Genomic DNA, 17,606 nt, shown 5'->3' with positions numbered 1-17,606 from the left:
CTAGAGTGCAGTTCTCTGCAAACAGCTCTCAGACATGCCTTTATTTTTCAGACATGTCACTAACGTAGTTAGAAATATCAAGCACTCCAACTTCCTAATGAATTTGTAAAAAATAGTAAAGACAAAAAGTGAGATAAGGGTGATATAAGGGGGGACATTAAACTATGGAAAAGCAATAGGTTAGCATACTTGGTGATTTGACTCTGTTGCCATCTATCATGGCAAAAAAATCCTTGGTGTATCCGACTACACTCATTAAGTATGAATACTATAAAAGATGATACAACTATATACTGAGAAGCACAGTTGCTATTTCTGTAGGCAAGACTTTACATTTTAAAATCCTAACTTTGTTTTTTCAGTAGTGTAACACCAAGACTACCAGAATGAAGTCAGAAGGCCTCTGTCTACTATTTCACGTATGCCATCACTATTTAAATCACAGTGAAGAAACATCCACTAAGATTTCCCCAGAAAGCAACAACGTGCTAGCATAGTCTGAGTTAATTCTTCCCCTTCAATATCTGTCATAAAGATTGTAATTAAATAGAAATAATGTCTGTTAAAGCACCATGGGAAGTTCAAATGTTATATAAATATGACATGATATTTTTAGCATAATTTACATGCACACTTGTCTCTGATTACATGATTTTGTTACTGTTATGAACTTTGAATGTAGAACTATAAAAAAACAATGTTTACTCAAAGCATTATTGTGTTTGGCTGGGATTTCATATTGTTATTATTACTATTATTATTGCCATTATCATTATTTCTTAGTGGTACAACGTATTCTATTATCCCAGAAAAGTCTATCAGGACAATTCCATGCTTCATCTTTGAATGTGAAACCAAGTATTCAACTGTAGCTCTCTTTCTTGGATTTTAGAAAGCAAAATTGTTACTTCATTTGGTCATGAATTTGCTTCCTCTTATTCCCTCAAGAAAGGTACCCCGAGGCCGGGCGCAGTGGCTCATGCCTGTAATCCCGGCACTTTGGAAGGCCAAGGTGGACGGATCACTAGGTCAGGAGATTGAGACCATCCTGGCTAACGCGGTGAAACCCCGTCTGTACTAAAAATAAAAAAAAATTAGCCAGGCGTGGTGGCGGGCACCTGTAGTCCCAGCTACTCGGGATGCTGGAGGCAGGAGAATGGCTTGAACCCGGGAGGCAGAGCTTGCAGTGAGCCGAGATCGCACCACTGCACTCCAGCCTGAGTGACAGAGCAAGGCTCTGTCTCAAAAAATAAAATAAAATAAAATAAAATTTTAAAAAAAAGAAAGAAAGGTACTCTGGTTGACCCTGCTGGATCTACTCGCCCCTAAGTTTATAACTTCTTCACCACTCTTGATATAAAAATGACTCTGGGATGTCAGCATCAATGAGATTATTAGGGTCCAGTACAGTCATATAGACAGGACTGAGGAGCCAGGCAAAATGGCTACTGGCCCAAGAAGGGACACATTTAAGCACGAGTAAAAATAGTAAGTACAATGGACAAACACATTCAATATGTTGGCATAATGATTCTAAATATAGCATACACACTCCACTGATCACCTTTGGGAGAGGCTAGTGAATTCTCATTGTTTTTAAAAGATATATAATAGGAAGGTGAGCATTCATTCTTATTTACTTATATCTTCACTTCATAGTAACTCAATAGTTGAAGAAGATGTATTTCTTTTTAAGGTAAGTATTCTAGCTAATAAATAGAAAATGAATGACAAAATATGAACATCATACAATGCCTACATTAATGAATCTATGCAATGATCATCAATGGCTGCAAACATCACAGAAAGAGAATCAACCAAACATTATACTACATGTATACTTACTTTGACACATGACCTCCTTTTGTTTATGTCCAGTTTCCAAACCTTCTAGGTTCAGGAGTTTAAGTGCTCCAGGAGGAGTTTGAGTGCTCCAGTGTTCATCTAACAAGTTATGTAAATCTTTTGTTGTGCCTAAGAACACTGACTTATTCCTTTAAGGTGGCAATGGAAGAGTTAATGGTTAATATCAAAGACATCTGAAAAAGCGCTTCCTGCATTCGCAGCTCTGACTTGGTACAGGCTTGTCCTTCTAATGGAAGAACACAGCAGAGTATCATCTATGAAGTAGTCTTGCTAAAGTAAATTAATAGAACCCAAATTTCATCAAGTGTCTAGATCTAACTAATGCATTCTAGAAAATGTAAAGGACAGAAACACACAAAACATATTAGGTGACACCATGTGGATGCAATCAGAAAAATCCAGACTACGGGAAACTCTCCAAGCCAAAAAAGAAATATATGTTATTTCTTCCAAAATAATATATTGAGAAAAGAAAAAAACACAAAATTATAGAGATGAAAAGAGCCTTGAGAGACAAGAGGTATACAAACCAGTTGCAATATATACACTTTATATGCACCGATTGAAAAAAAAAAAAAAAAAAAAACCCAAGAAAAACAGAAGATTAGAAAAAAATAAAACAAGATAAAGAAATCAATATAAAAGACAATCCAGTAAATGTAAACACTAACTCGATATGTGATAATACTAAGGAAGTGTTGTTATTGCTTTTTAGTTGTGAAAGTGATATTGTGGTTTTGTTAAAACAAAAACACTTTATTTGTTTACATATATAATGAAATAGAGGAAAAAATAATTTCTGAGACTGCTTTAAATATAATGCAAGCAAAGCGGTAGGGATATAGACTAAACAAGGTTGTCCATGTATTGATAATTATTGAATTCACATATATTATAAAAGATAGATGTATTGGATTTATTATTCCATTCTTTATTTTTGTATACATTTAAAATGTCTAAAGTAAAATATGTTTTAAAAACTTCTCATACAACTCTCTAATCAAATGTATGATAAATAGATTTGATGATCCTAAGTGACTCACAAATCATGACACTCAGTAAAATATCCTATTTCTGGCACATTGATGAAAACCAGAAGAAATCAACATCCTCTTCCTAAATGGCCACAAGAATCCAGATGGTCAGGATAGCTGCTGCTTAGTATCCCCTTCATGATCTGGGAGCATTCAATATTCATTTTTTGATTCAAAAATATCTTTACTATAAAATATATTAAAATAAAAATTAACGGAAATCAGCGTAATATAATTTACATTGGTGCAATTATAAGTCAAAATAATAGATTTTGGAAATAACACATGAATATGAGGTAATTTAGTAGACAGGAAGCTCAACGAAAGTTAAATAATGTGATCACCAAAAAAAGGTGAATATTTCAGTGAATTCATAGCCAAGCACCAGGACAAAGTAGGGGTCAGTCCCAATCTTCTCTCTGTCACTTAAAACACACCTACTCTATCATGCCCATTAAAGGTAGCTGGTTATACTGGAAAGGTTATGGAATTAAACTGGATGGTTAGAAAGTCTAAAGATCTGCCACATCGGGAATGTTTGCAGTAAAATATGTTTATCTTAGTGAATAAAAGTTCTGGTGGCTCCAGCGAGCTGGCAGCAAGTGAGATCAGAGTGGGGGCCTGGTAGCCTGAGAGGCCTATGCAGAGAATAGGAGGGTGACTATATAAAATGAGTAGCTCTTCTCTACTGAGCCCAGTAGGGAAGGATTACAGGGAGATCAAGGCCAGAGACTGTAGATAAGGTATCCTAAAAAGGCAGAGGTCCTCCCTTGTTGATGGCGTGCATATACACACCAGACAACCTTTACCTTCTAAAAGGGATGCTTTTCAGTTCAAGAAACCCTGAGAGTCTGAAATCAGAACTATACTTTATCATAATCACTCTGCTTGTTTGCCTTTTCTGTTCTTATTCTAAATGGTGGTACTTTAAGGGATTATTACCAACCTATTTGTGTCCAAATCACAGCTTCTATTTTTCAAAATTAGCCACCTTTTCCTCCTCCTGCCTAGCATGTTCACTGTTGTCATGTTATGTGGCTTGAAGTATGGCATTTGATCACAGATAGGCGGTGGTTACCTACTTTGAGCTCAGCAAGAAGCAGATGGGTGACTAGACGGGAAAAAGCTTCTATATATATACACACCTAAGTATAAATGATGGGGAAAGGAAGAATCAAGATAAAGAATATGGCAAGTAAATTGTAGTCATTATATTAAAAGTTTTTGAGTAGAAATAAAAGGCTTACATAGCAGTATGTCTTAAGTGGAAACTCTGCTCTGTAGATTTAGATTTCTAATTTACCGAAGAATATCAGAAACTTTGAGCCAGTAGGAATACTTTACCTATAACTGGGACATTATTCTACATTATTCCTTTCTCACTCCTTGACCTAAAGGTGAGACTACTGCCAGCACTTGAAAACCAAAGAAATACAAAGAATAATAGCATTATTCTGAGATGATTGAGTTCTTGCCCTAGCAATTCCTTTAAATTTTGTTTTGAAATGTGTAGCATCATAATTAAGAATTCTTTTTCCCTTTTGTCCCCAACATGCTAAATTAGCAATTTGTTGAAATGAGAAATATAGAGGACTTCCCTCCCAATCAGGATAGATTGTTTTTATATTACCCTAGATATTTTTGTCAGATTTTTCAAGTGCCTGACATGATTAAGTCTAATAAAACTTAATGTACACTGAAAACAAAATAGATTTCTATTTACATATCCTAGTGTAAACTTATTTAATCACGTCACACCACCACTAAAGCTAAAATAACCCAAAATGACTAATACAAACAAGGTTTGTGTTTTATAACTGTGTTCATACCTGTGTTTATAATTTCACAGCAGAAATTAGTTTTATATATGACATCAGAATCCAAGCTAGTTCCGTGCTTTACAAACTATGTGGCATTTGTGAAGTCTCAGTTTTCCTATTAGTGAAATAAAGGAGAATGAGATAATCGTTGGTTCCTTCCAGTTTCAATAGGCTTTAACTCTGAATTCAGAAATTGGAGCTAAATTATATATAATATTTTTTAAAAAGCAATTCATAGAAAGACAATATGTAGAAAGATATAAGAAAATTTACCCAAAAGATGACATGCTATTTTGGAGGAATAGGGTCAGAAGTAGTTCAAGGAAAATTTATTTCTCTACCACTTATGTTTTTGTTTTATTTTTCAAAGTTTTATGAATCACTGTGGTGGATGTATAATTAGGAAAAACAGAGCCTTTTTGGCGTTTAAAATAGCAATGTTTATTTCAGACCACTACTTTGTTTAAGGGTATAAGTCATCTAATATTGTCAGCATGGAAAATAAGATTTGCTTTGCACGTGCTTCTTGTTCAGGATAAGTTTCCAAAGCAAGGTAGCATCAGTTGAGTAAAGTCCATGCTATTGGCAGTGTTATTGGGCTAGTCATAAATAGAAGATAAGAATCAGAGACTGAAATGAGCAAATGTGCTGTTTAGGTAACACAGGGATTTTACACTGTAGTGCAATCATTTAAGTTCCAGTTTAAGATGTTTTGCTAGACTAAAAATGCTAAATCAAAAGCTGTAACATATCTGTCTATATCCCACACACCACTGAATTTTATCATGGGAACTGGATGAGCATAGTTTCGTTCATTTCAAATATTTAGTTGGAATCTCAAAAATTCTAATGTCCATATCTGAGGTCTGAGACCCAGCTCAAGTTTTCTCATTAAATAATGCAAATTTACCTATAGATGAGGGAATAGCCTAGTCATACATCGTGTATTCACATTGCTTTAGTGGAAAGGAAACAATGGGCAATTCTCTGGCAGAGAACGGGGCCATAAGAAAAGTGGACAGTGCCCTTTGATGAGTTAACGGGTGCAGCACACCAACATGGCACATGTATACATATGTAACAAACCTGCATGTTGTGCATATGTACCCTAGAACTTTAAGTATAAACTTTTCTATATATATATATATATATATATATATATATATATATATATAGAAAAGTAGAGAGTGTGGTGCTTAGACTGAATTCTGGCAGATCAGTGGGTGCCACCTCCTACATTAGAAAATATAGAGGAGAGGCAAGGGAGAGATGGAAAGGCCATTCTAAAGAGAGGAAGGTAAAACAATTTTGATCAGATTATGAAGAGTTTGCATAACTTGTATAAAGTGTGAACTTCAACATTTAGGCAATGAGCCAGAGAAGGAATATTTCACAGCAATGACAGACTAAGATTCACATTTTATAGAGATTAGTGTGAAAAATCAGTGTAGAAACAGGATTCAAGGATGGGGGAAGGCAAAAAAAACAAAAATTTATTTTAAAAACTAAGATTTTTTTAAAAAAATAGCAAGCCTGGGTTTGAATTTAGTACATTTTTCATGGCATACATTTATAAATGAAAGATAATATTAATAAGAAATGTATAATAAATGTTTTCACATATTTTGACTTCCAGGATGTGTGCAAATGATGTCCTCATTCTCTGCTGGGATTGGCTTTTATTAAACATGAATTTCCAAAAGATACATTATAACATTAACAAAACTCATTGAGGGAAGATCTCTTGTTCTTCTGTTCCCTTAAAACCCAGGAATGGGCAATCCCTATCAAAATCTCGATGTTTTTCCAAAAATAGAAAAACCTATCCTAAAGTTTGTAAGAAATCTCAAGTGATTCCAAATAGCCAAGATAATCTTGAAAAAGAAGACAGAAGCTGGAGGACCCACACTTTGTGGTTTCAACATTTTTACAAAGCTATAGTAATAAAAATAATGTGGTACTGGCATGAAGACATATAGACCAATGAACTAGAATAGAAAGCCAAGAAGTAAATCCACAGATACATGGTCAAATGATTTTTGACAAGAGTATCAAGACCACTTAATGGGGAAAAGACAGTATTTTCAACAAATGGCGCTGGGAAAACTGGATTTACACAGGCGACAGAGTGATGCTCAACCCTTACCTAACTCTATATGCAAACATTAACTCAAAATGGACAAAGATCTCTGTAAGTCCTAAAACTATAAAATTCTAAGAAAACAAGGCATGTCTTCATGGCATTGGATTTGGCAGTGATGTTGAATATGACGCTAACGGCATAGGCAACCAAAGAAAAAATAGACAAATTAGACTTAATACAAGCTTTTAAAAATTTGGGGTTTTTTTGCCATTTACAAACTCTTATTTGCCATGTTTCTTTTCTTAAAGTTTGGGGCTACATGTGTAGGTTTGTTACACAGGTAAACCTATGTCACAGGGGGAGGGGGTTGTTGTACAGATTATTTTATCACCTGTGTATTAAGCCCAGTACCCAATAGTTATCTTTTCTGGTCCTCTCCCTCCTTCCATCCTGCCCCCTTAAATATACCCCGGTGTCTGACTTCCTTCTTTGTGCTCATAAGTTCTTATCATTTAGTTCCCACTTATAATTAAGAACATACAGTATTTGGTTTTTTGTTCTTGTATTAGTCTGCTAAGGGTCATAGCCTCCAGCTCTATCCATGTTCCCACAAAAGGCATGATCTCATTAATTTTTATGGCTGGATAGTATTCCATGGTGTATATGTACCACATTTTCTGTATCCAATCTGTCACTGATGGGCATTTAGGTTTATTCCATGTCTTCACCATCGTGAATAGTGCTGCAAAGAACATTTGTGTGCATGTGTCTTTATGGTAGAATGATTCCTTTGGGTATATACCAAGTAATGAGATTGCTGGGTTGAATGTTAGTTCTCTTTTAGCTCTTTGAAGAATTGCCATATTGCTTTCCACAATGGATTTAATACTCCCACCAAAAGTATATAAATGTTCCTTTTTCTCCCCAACTTTGCCAGTATCTGTTTTTTGAATTTTTAATAATAGCCATTCTGACCAGTGTGAGATGATATCTCATTGTGGTTTTAATTTGTATTTCTCTAATGATCGGTGATATTGAACTTTTTTATATACGCTTGTAGGCCACATGTTTGTCTTTTGAGAAGTGTCTGTTCATGTTCTTTGATCACTTTCTAGTGGGGTTGTTTTTCTCTTATAAATTTAAGTTCCTTGTATATGCTGGATATTAAGTCTTGGTCAGATGCATAGTTTGCAAATATTTTCTTCCATTCTGCAGGTTGTCTGTTTACCATTGATAGTTTCTTTTGCTCTGTAGAACCTCTTAAGTTTAACTAGATCTCACTTGCCAATTTTTTATTTTGTTGTGATTGTTTTTGGTTTGTCATGAAACTTTTGCCCATGCCTATGTCCAGGATAATACTACCTAGGTTGTCTTCCAAGGTTCTCATAATTTTGAGTTTTATATTTAGGTGTTTAACCCATCTTAATTTTTCTATATGGTATAAAGAAGGGGTCCAGCTTCAATCCTCTGCATATGGCTAGTCAGTTATCCCAGCACCAGTTATTAAATACAGAGACTTTTCCCTATTTCTTGTTCTTGTCAACTTTGTCAAAAATCAGATGATCATAGATGTGTAGCCTCATTTCTGGGCTCTCTATTCTGTTTCATTGGTCTATGTTCCTGTTTTTCTACTAGTACCATGCTGTTTTGGTTACTGTGGCCTTGTAGTATAGGTTGGAGTCAGGTAATGTGATGCCTCCAGCTTCGTTCCTTTTGCTTAGGATTACCTAAGCAATGAGGATGCAAAGGCATAAGAATGATGCAATGGACTGTGGGGACTTGGGGGGAAGAGTGGGAGGGGGCGAGGGATAAAAGACTACAAATCTGGTGCAGTGTATACTGCTTGGGTGATGGGTGTACCACTAAAGAACTTACTCATGTAACCAAATACCACCTGTACCCCAATAACTCATGAAAAAAGAACTCTAAAAATAACAGCTGTATTCACAATTCTATCACCCATTCCTTAGGTTGTTGCTGTCATCATTTCACTTGTCTATATACTATAATCAACCAATAAATTATTATTCTTTAAAAAAAAAAAAAGGATTACCTTGGCTATTCGGGCTCTTTTTTGTTTCCATATGAATTTTAAGAGTTTTTTCTAGTTCTGTGAAGAATGTTGTTGGTAGTTTGATAGGAATAGCATTGAATCTGTACATTGCTTTGGGCAGTATAGCCATTTTAATAATATTGACTTTTCTTGTCCAGGAGCATGGAATGTTTCTCCATTTGTTTGTGTCCTCTGATTCCCTTGAGCAGTGTTTGTAACTCTCTTTGAAGAGGTCCTTCATTTCCCTTGTTAGCTGTATTCCTAGGTATTTGATCTTTTTGTAGCAATTGTGAACAGTTCATTCATTCCTGATTTGGCTCTCTGCTTGCCTGTTGTTGCTGTGTAGGAATGCTAGCAATTTTTACGCATTGACTTCATATCCTGAGACTTTCCTGAAGTTGCTTATCAGCTTAAGAAGCTTTTGGGCTGAGACAATGGAGTTTTCTAGATATAAGATCACGTCATCTGAAGACATAATTTGCCTTCTTCTCTTCCTATTTTTTTTTTTTTTTTTTTTTTTTTTTTGAGATGGAGTCTTGCTCTGTCACCCAGGCTGGAGTGCAGTGGCGCAATCTCGGCTCACTGCAAGCTCTGCCTCCCGGGTTCACGCCATTCTCCTTCCTCAGCCTCTCCGAGTAGCTGGGACTATAGGCGCCCACCACCATGCCTGGCTAATTTTTTTTTTTTTTTTTTTTTTTTTAAGTAGAGACGGGGTTTCACCGTGGTCTCGATCTCCTGATCTTGTGATCCGCTCGCCTTGGCCTCCCAAAGTGCTGGGATTACAAGCGTGAGCCACCGTGCCCGGCCTCTCTTCCTATTTAAATATATTTCTTTCTCTTGCCTGATTGCCCCAACCAGAACTTCCAATACTATGTTGAATAGGAGTGGTGAGAGAGGGCATCTTTGTCTTGTGCAGGTTTTCAATGGGAATGCTTTTAGCTTTTGCCCATTCAGCATGATTGGCTGTAGGTTTGTCATATATAGCTACTATTATTTTGTGGTATGTTCCTTCAATACCTAATTTATTGAGAGTTTTTTATGTGAACGGATGTTGAATTTTATCAAAGGCCTTTTCTGCATCTTTTGAGATAATCATGTGGTTTTCGTGTTTAGTCTTGTTTATGCGATGAGTTACATTTATTGATTTGTGTATGTTGAACCAATCTTCGCATCCCAAGGATGAAGCCTACTTGATCATGGTGGATTAGCTTTTTGCTGTGCTGCTGGATGTGGTTTGCAAGTATCTTGTTGAGGATTTTTGCATCGATGTTCATCAAGGATATTAGCCTGAAGTTTTCTTTTTTTATTGTGTCTCTGCCAGGTTTGGGTACCAAGATGCTGGTCTCATGGACTAATTTGAGGAGGATTTCCTCCTCAGCTTTTTGAAATGGTTTCTGTAGGAAAGATACCAGCTCAAAACCATGCAATTATATGGAAATTAAACAACATGCTCTTGAATGACTATTGGGTAAATAATGAAATTAAGGCAGAAATCAAGAAGTTATTTGAAAATAATGAGAAAGATACAACATACCAGAATCTCTGGGACATAGCTAAGACAGTGTTAAGAGGGAAATCATAGCACTAAATGCCCACACCAAGAAGTTAGAAAGATCTCAGATTAACAACCCAACTTGACAACCAAAATAATTAGAGAAGCAAGAACAAATCAACCCCAGAGTTAGCAGAAGATGAGAAATAACAAAAATCAGAGCTGAACTGAAGGAAATCGAGACATGAAAATACATTCATAACATCAACTAATCCAGAAGTTGATTTTATGAAAAAATTAATAAAACAGTCCCCTAGCTAGACTAATGAAGAAAAGAGAGAAGACCCAAATAAACACAGAAATGATAGAATAAAAACATCCATCAGAAACTATAACGAACACCTCCACACACACAAACTAGAGAAGGTAGAAGAGGTAGATAAATTCCGGGACACATACAACCTCCCAAGACGGAGCCAGGAAGGAATTGACTCCCTGAACAGACACATAATGAGCTCTGAAGTTGAATCAGTAGTAAACAGCCTACCAACAAAAAAAGCCCTGGATCGAATGGATTCACAGCCAAATACATTTTTCTATTTTGTACATGAAAAGGCAATATCAACAGAGTAAAAAGGCAACCAATAGAATGGGAGAAATATTTGCAAATCATATATCTGGTAGGGGATTTTTATCTAGAATACACTATATAGAGAACTCCTAAAACTCAACAAAAAACAACCTAATTTAAAAATGGGCAAAGGATTTAAATAAATACTTCTCTAAAGAAGATATACAAATGTCCAATAAGCACATGAAAAAATGCTCACCATCGCTAATCATTAGGGAAATGTAGAACTACAATGAGATCACCACACACACCTGTTAGGAGGGCTATTATCAAAAAAATTAAAATAAAACCACAGAAAATAACAAGTGTTTACCAGGATACAAAGAAATCAGAGCCCTGTGCTCTGCTGGTGGGAATGTAAAATAATATAGCTATTGTGAAACACAGTATGGTAGTTTCTCAAAAAAATTAAAAATAGAATTAACATGTGATTCATAAATTGCACTTCTGAGTATATACCCAAAATAATTGAAAGCAGAATCTCAAAATGCATTTGTATGCCCATGTTCATAGCAACATGATTCACAACAGCTAAAACATGGAAGCAACCCAAGTGTCCATTTATGAATGAATGGATAAGATGTGGTATACACATACAATGGAATATCCCTCAGCCTTGACAAGGAAGAAAATGCTGACGTATGCTACAACACGAACCTTGAAAACTTTCTGCTAAGTGAAATCAGCTAGACACAAAAATACCAATACTACATGATTCCATTTCTATGAGATACTTAGAGTAGCCAAACTCAGGGAGACAGAAAGTGGGAGGCTGGACGTCAGGGGCTGAGGTAGATGGGGAGCTATTGCTTAATGAATACAGAGTTTCAGTTTTGCAAGATGAAAAAAAATTATGGAAATGGATACTGAGGATGATTTCATGACACTGTAAATGTATTTAATAACACTGAAATATAAATTTTTAAAAGGTTAAGATGGTAAATCTTATGTGTATTTTACCACAATAAAAAAATGTGAAAACAAAAGCCCCTGGAATGACTATAACTTACAGGAGAGTGGAATAACCTTTTGGAATGAAGATGATTCTGAGGTTCAGGCAAGTCTTTTACTTTGTGTGGTTGAGATAGGACCGTCAACATTAAGTAAGAAGTCTGGAAGACAGAAAATGTACAGGAGTATGTGAAGGAATGTAACTCATAAAAAAGGTAATTGTGGAATCTATCAGAGGCAAGAAGAAAAAGAGTGGAGGAAAAGCACACAAAACTCAAAATATAGGCCAGGCGTGGTGGCTCACGCCTGTAATCCTAGCACTTTGGGAGGTCGAGGTGGACAGATCACAAGTTCAGGAGATCGAGACCATCCTGGCTAACACAGTGAAACCCCATCTCTACTAAAAATACAAAAAATTAGCCAGGCATGATGGTGGGAGCCTATAGTCCCAGCTACTCAGGAGGCTGAGACAGGAGAATGGCATGAACCCGGGTGGCGGAGCTTGCAGTGAGCCGAGATCACGCCACTGCACTCCAGTCTGAGCAACAGAGCGAGACTCCATCTCAAAAAAAAAAAAAGAAAGAAACAAAAACTCAAAATAAAGTCCAACAATGGTAAAATAACAAGGATACCAGAGAAAATAAGAGCAGACATAATAAATGCTACATTGAGTTAATCTGGTAATGCCTTAGACTGTCAGCAAAGACAGGGGACTGAGGGCTCAGATTTGTATTGTGATACAAAATGGACATCTATGCCTATTTGAACGTACGTAGAAATCCCCCTGGAAATAGTTTAATAAAAAGTATAAGAATTGGTATAGAGTTTGGGGTCACATCAGGAGAAAAGATCCAAAATTTTGCAGGAAGAATTGGTAAATACCAACAGGAAATTCACTAACAAGAGGTGGGATAGTAGAAATTATGAAGAGACAACTGGGATCACAAAAAAGCAGATAACATTTGCATATTTGATAAAAAGAAATAGCACCACATGATGCCTTGGTTTTGGGATACCTGAGAGCTCCCTACATGAATTTGGACAAATTCCTTTACCTGGTTTGCTTCTGTACAAAAGAGCATAATTTTAACTTCTACAAAAGGGCTGAGTTACCACAATTATAACACTCTTGAAAGGCATAGAGATGATAACTAAAAATGTCTACAGCAGTACAACTTATAATATCAGGAAAAATATCCCCCAGCTGCAGCCATTAAACAAACCCTGTCCCCAGCCCTGAGCTGAGGTCAATGTATGAAGCTGGTACACAAAGAAGTACTTTGGCAGCAGCAGGAGCTGCATGAATCAGTGTCGTGAAACAAAACGACCGTCAGCTGCATTCAAGCCCCATTGTGGAAGGGAATCAATATTTGACAGGCATTTTGTAAAAGGACACAAATTAGAAAGACAAAACATTTAAAAATATTTCATAGGAGGCAGACAAAGAGCAGGAAGTCAAATCCTAGACTATAAGAACAGGCATGCTTTATTAGTGAGAACCTAAGCCATGCTGTGAGAGTGCACTGGTATTTATAATAGGCTCTGGATCATCTAAATCAATAAATACTCTACCTTACTGAGAAGCCGACTATATCCAATACATGGGCCAGGCAAATTCCCATGGTTGCCAACACTTATTCAATAAACAGGTTTAATAAGTGATTTTAATCAATATGAAGAAACTACATGTAAGAATTTAATAATTCTAGGATGAACTGATGGACAGCAGGAAAAAATATAACTCTAACTCACTGAAGAATAAAAATAACTCTTTCTTGCTAGGTTAATAGATGCTTAATATATAAAGCATGGTATAATGGATTTTTTTTCTTATAGCAGAGGGCCAGCAAACCTTTTCTGTAAAGCACTAGAGAGATAATATTTTAGACTTGCAGATCATACAGCCTCAGTCTCATCTACTCAATCTACAGCTGTTTCATGAAAGCAGCCATAGACAATGTAGTAACAAATGCAGCTGTGTTCAAATAAAACTTTATTTACACTAACAGATGGCAGATTCAATTTGACTTACTATCCTTAAGGCCTCAACATATCGAATGAATAGACACTAAATAGCTCTGTCTTCTCCTTTGTAGCTTGCCTCACACACTCCAGGTGAATCATCTGGTCACCTAGTAGATCTGGTTTTAACTCTGCATAGTTAACATGAATGTGAACCTGCTTTTTTTTTATTTTGTTCACTGTCTGTTTCCCCTAAATTTCCTCCACTCTCCAAGATGAAGGTGAGTTCAGTGAAAGCAAAGACCTTGTTTGTGATCTTGAGTATTGCCAACTGTATCTGGCACTTATAGAACCAGTAAATGATGTAGGTTGAATAAATGTATACTAGGACTTTGAGTGGATTTTTACCGATATTCAGATTTTCAGCTAAAGCTTTGAGCAAAAGACAATTGATATCCCCTTATTAGAAAGAAAAATTAGTAGACACATCCTCACAGATGGATTAACCTCATCCCCCCAACTACCTTCAACCTTATGCAGAGACCACACTAGATATTTAACTGAAAGTCATGGAAACTACAGGTCTGGGGGAGAATGCTTTTGCTACATTTGTTCCTACCTTCTTCCAAACTAAGGGACAGTGGCTCCAAGAGACCACTCTTCAAGATAATGGGGAGGTGGGGGTGGGCAGGGGGCGGTCTGGAAGAAAAAGGAAGTGACACCTTATTTCCCCAAGGCAGCTTGAATTTCAGAAACTCACAGGCCTAAGTTCATACACTGTGAGCACTGTATATCTGATACTGAAGCTTGGGGACAAACAGTATCATAGATACTGGTGACAATTTCTAGTGTGGAGTGTTCTGAGTGGAGAAGGTCTCTGGAGCAGCCTGATGGCAAGGTAGGAAGAGACGGCATTTGAAGGGCATTTCTGCTGCTTGAAATAGCAAAATGTATAAAGTCAGGCTCAGAACATCTTACACACACCTTCTGAGGATGTTGATTGGCAATGGTGAACTGTAAGGGGGTAGGGGCTGAATGGCTTTGCTTAGGCAGGACCTGAGTGGGGTAGACACTTGTCAGAAAGTATATTGTCTATGTCATGAAACTGTTTAAAGGAAACATCATTGAAAACGGATGACCACAGAACCACTCAAAAATGTGTTCAGAAGACAGCCACCTTGTGGGGGCGGGTGCCTACTATACAGATAACTAAACATCGGCCTAGAAAACATTAGCTTCTTTTTATATTATCCATCTATTGTGTTACTTATGAATTCTCCTTTCCCAACAATGGATTATCTCACAGACTAGGAAACCAGTCAGACAGAGTAAAAAAAAAAAAAAAAAAGATGAGAAAATGTTAGATTATACTCCTTTTCCACATATCCCTGAGAGTCAGAAGAGGCCAGAAGTGGCAAGATCTGAATATGAGATTCAACTTGTAAAGCACAGGGTTATACTTTAGTATCTCAAAGGGTTTTAATGACAAAAATGAGACCGTTCTGATAACCAAATGATTGGAAAATATAAAATCCATAAAAAGATGTCAGCACGGGTCATAGAAATTAGATCCAGAGAATGTTTAAACATGATTAGAAAAAATAAAACCATTTTAATTTATGCCAAAGTTCGATCATTTAAATAAACTCATTAAAAGCCTTTGATCTTTCTCTCCAAGTCCTACTGGTCATTCAAAAATAAAGTGTTTGTTGTGTGTCAGGCACAAAATTCAGAATAAAACTTGCTCTCCAGGTGTACCTCCTTCCACATAGCCTGTGAGGCACATGGCTTGCTCACCTTGGTATTGCTAGTATATATGTAATAATGCTTAAAACCAAACTTTATTTCTCTCCCCAATTAAATATCTGTTCCAGTTCATTTAATAGCCTTCTATTGCCCTTGAAACAGAAGGTTTAGAGATTTGAGTCATGGGTTTTATTTTTTTTAATTTTTTATGCCTCTCACATTTGCTTCCCACAGTCACTGTCTTTCCATTTTCATTCTTTCAGGTGTTCCCTGTTTTCTGTCACCTCAGTTGCCATCCTATTTCAGGTGGTCTGGACTACTGAAGTGAACCACGCTGATTTCTCTAACCACTCGCCATCCATTTGAAGAAGTAATATACATTCCTACTGAATAATCATCCCAAATTACTGAATACTATTCAAACCTTCACCAGTACTCTATTTCCTAGGCTAAAACTTCAGCCTCACCTTGAAAGCTCTCTACAAACAAATTGGTATATTTCCTACCTGAACACCACTCACTACTTTTTGTCAATCTACCTCAGTTACGTGTTCCCTTTTCCCTACACGTGCCTTTTCTTCCCACTTTCCAACTTTACCCATTGTATCTCCCTCTGCTTCTAGGGGTCTTTTGAGAAGGACATAGAGCCGTAAGATTGGGGGACAATACTCCAAGCATCATCCAGATTGGGATTCCCATAAAAAGGGGTCACATGAGATTATGTACTCCCAAGGATCTGTCCATAGAATCATGGACAAAAGAACTATTGTATCAGAGAAAAAAGAAGCTAAATTTTAAGAATAATTCCTCAAGCTAGTTCCCCAGCATCGAGTCTCATTTAGCAGCTCTAAGGTGGAATTTATAAATTTGTAGTTTAACAAGATTACTAATTCATTTTGTTGATTAGACAGGTGTGGGAACTGTGATTCTCTGCCCACAGGCATTTGGCCTGGGAGCCTAAGAGTCAATGAGGAGAAAACCTAAACCACCGTCACTGGTATTGTACCTAATTATTGTTAGAACATGGGGAAAATCATACTGTTTCCCCCGAGTCCATACACTACACCTTTGGAGAACCACATAGCACTGACTGGCTTTCTTTAAAAATCAGATCACTTGTCCTTAGCTCTGCAAAGCACAACCACCTAAAGGAAATGAGTTCATTAGTATGGCCTCAAAGTCTTAATTTGAATAAATTGTCATTCACCTGTCTGCAGAGAAAAAATGGACATCCCCAAGTTCACCTCACTCTCACACACAGTACCTTCTGCATATAACTTCTAAACATAAAAGACCAGTGAGAAAAATTTCAGGCTCTATGTCAAAGTAGAAGAACGAAATTGAAGGGCCTAATAAGAACAAATGTTTCACCCACCAGGGAAATAGTCTCTGGCTAGAGAATGTTTACTTTTCATCTAAAAAGTTGGCCAAAATACTAAGTCACAGGCTGAGCAATGGCCTCTTTGAAAGGGCATCTCCAGAGCTAACAAGCTCCCAACACTATAGCAACATATTGACAATCTGGAACAAGCTAACATGCTGAACGCCACTGGACCTCCTCATCCCCCAGGGAAGGCAAATAGGACAGAAAGTTCAGATCCAAAAGCCTCTCTCCTCTCCTGAGAGTGCTTTGCATTTCAGCCAGGCTACATTGTATCAGCACTTTCATAACATTATGGTAATTGCCATAGCACTTGGCAATTAAAAAAAATTAGGCAGTTCTGCTGGAGGCTGTGAACCAGGTGAGACTAATTAGAGCTTAAGAAAGCCAAACTGTTTTCACTATCCTTGGTGAGCTCTGTCCAAGAGTCATTCATTGACTTCCCTATCAAAATATAAGGGTTAGTTTTACTCCTTTGGGGAAGCAGACTCCACTCTCTAACACAAATCCAGAAAGTAAGTAACTAGGGCTTTTGCTATTTGACAAAGACCTGATATACTTTTCATTAGTGAAGAGTTAGAATTCAT

This window comes from Symphalangus syndactylus, chromosome 6, assembly GCF_028878055.3.
Source record: "Symphalangus syndactylus isolate Jambi chromosome 6, NHGRI_mSymSyn1-v2.1_pri, whole genome shotgun sequence".
NCBI lineage: Eukaryota > Metazoa > Chordata > Mammalia > Primates > Hylobatidae > Symphalangus > Symphalangus syndactylus.
This window is presented reverse-complemented; position numbering follows the sequence as displayed.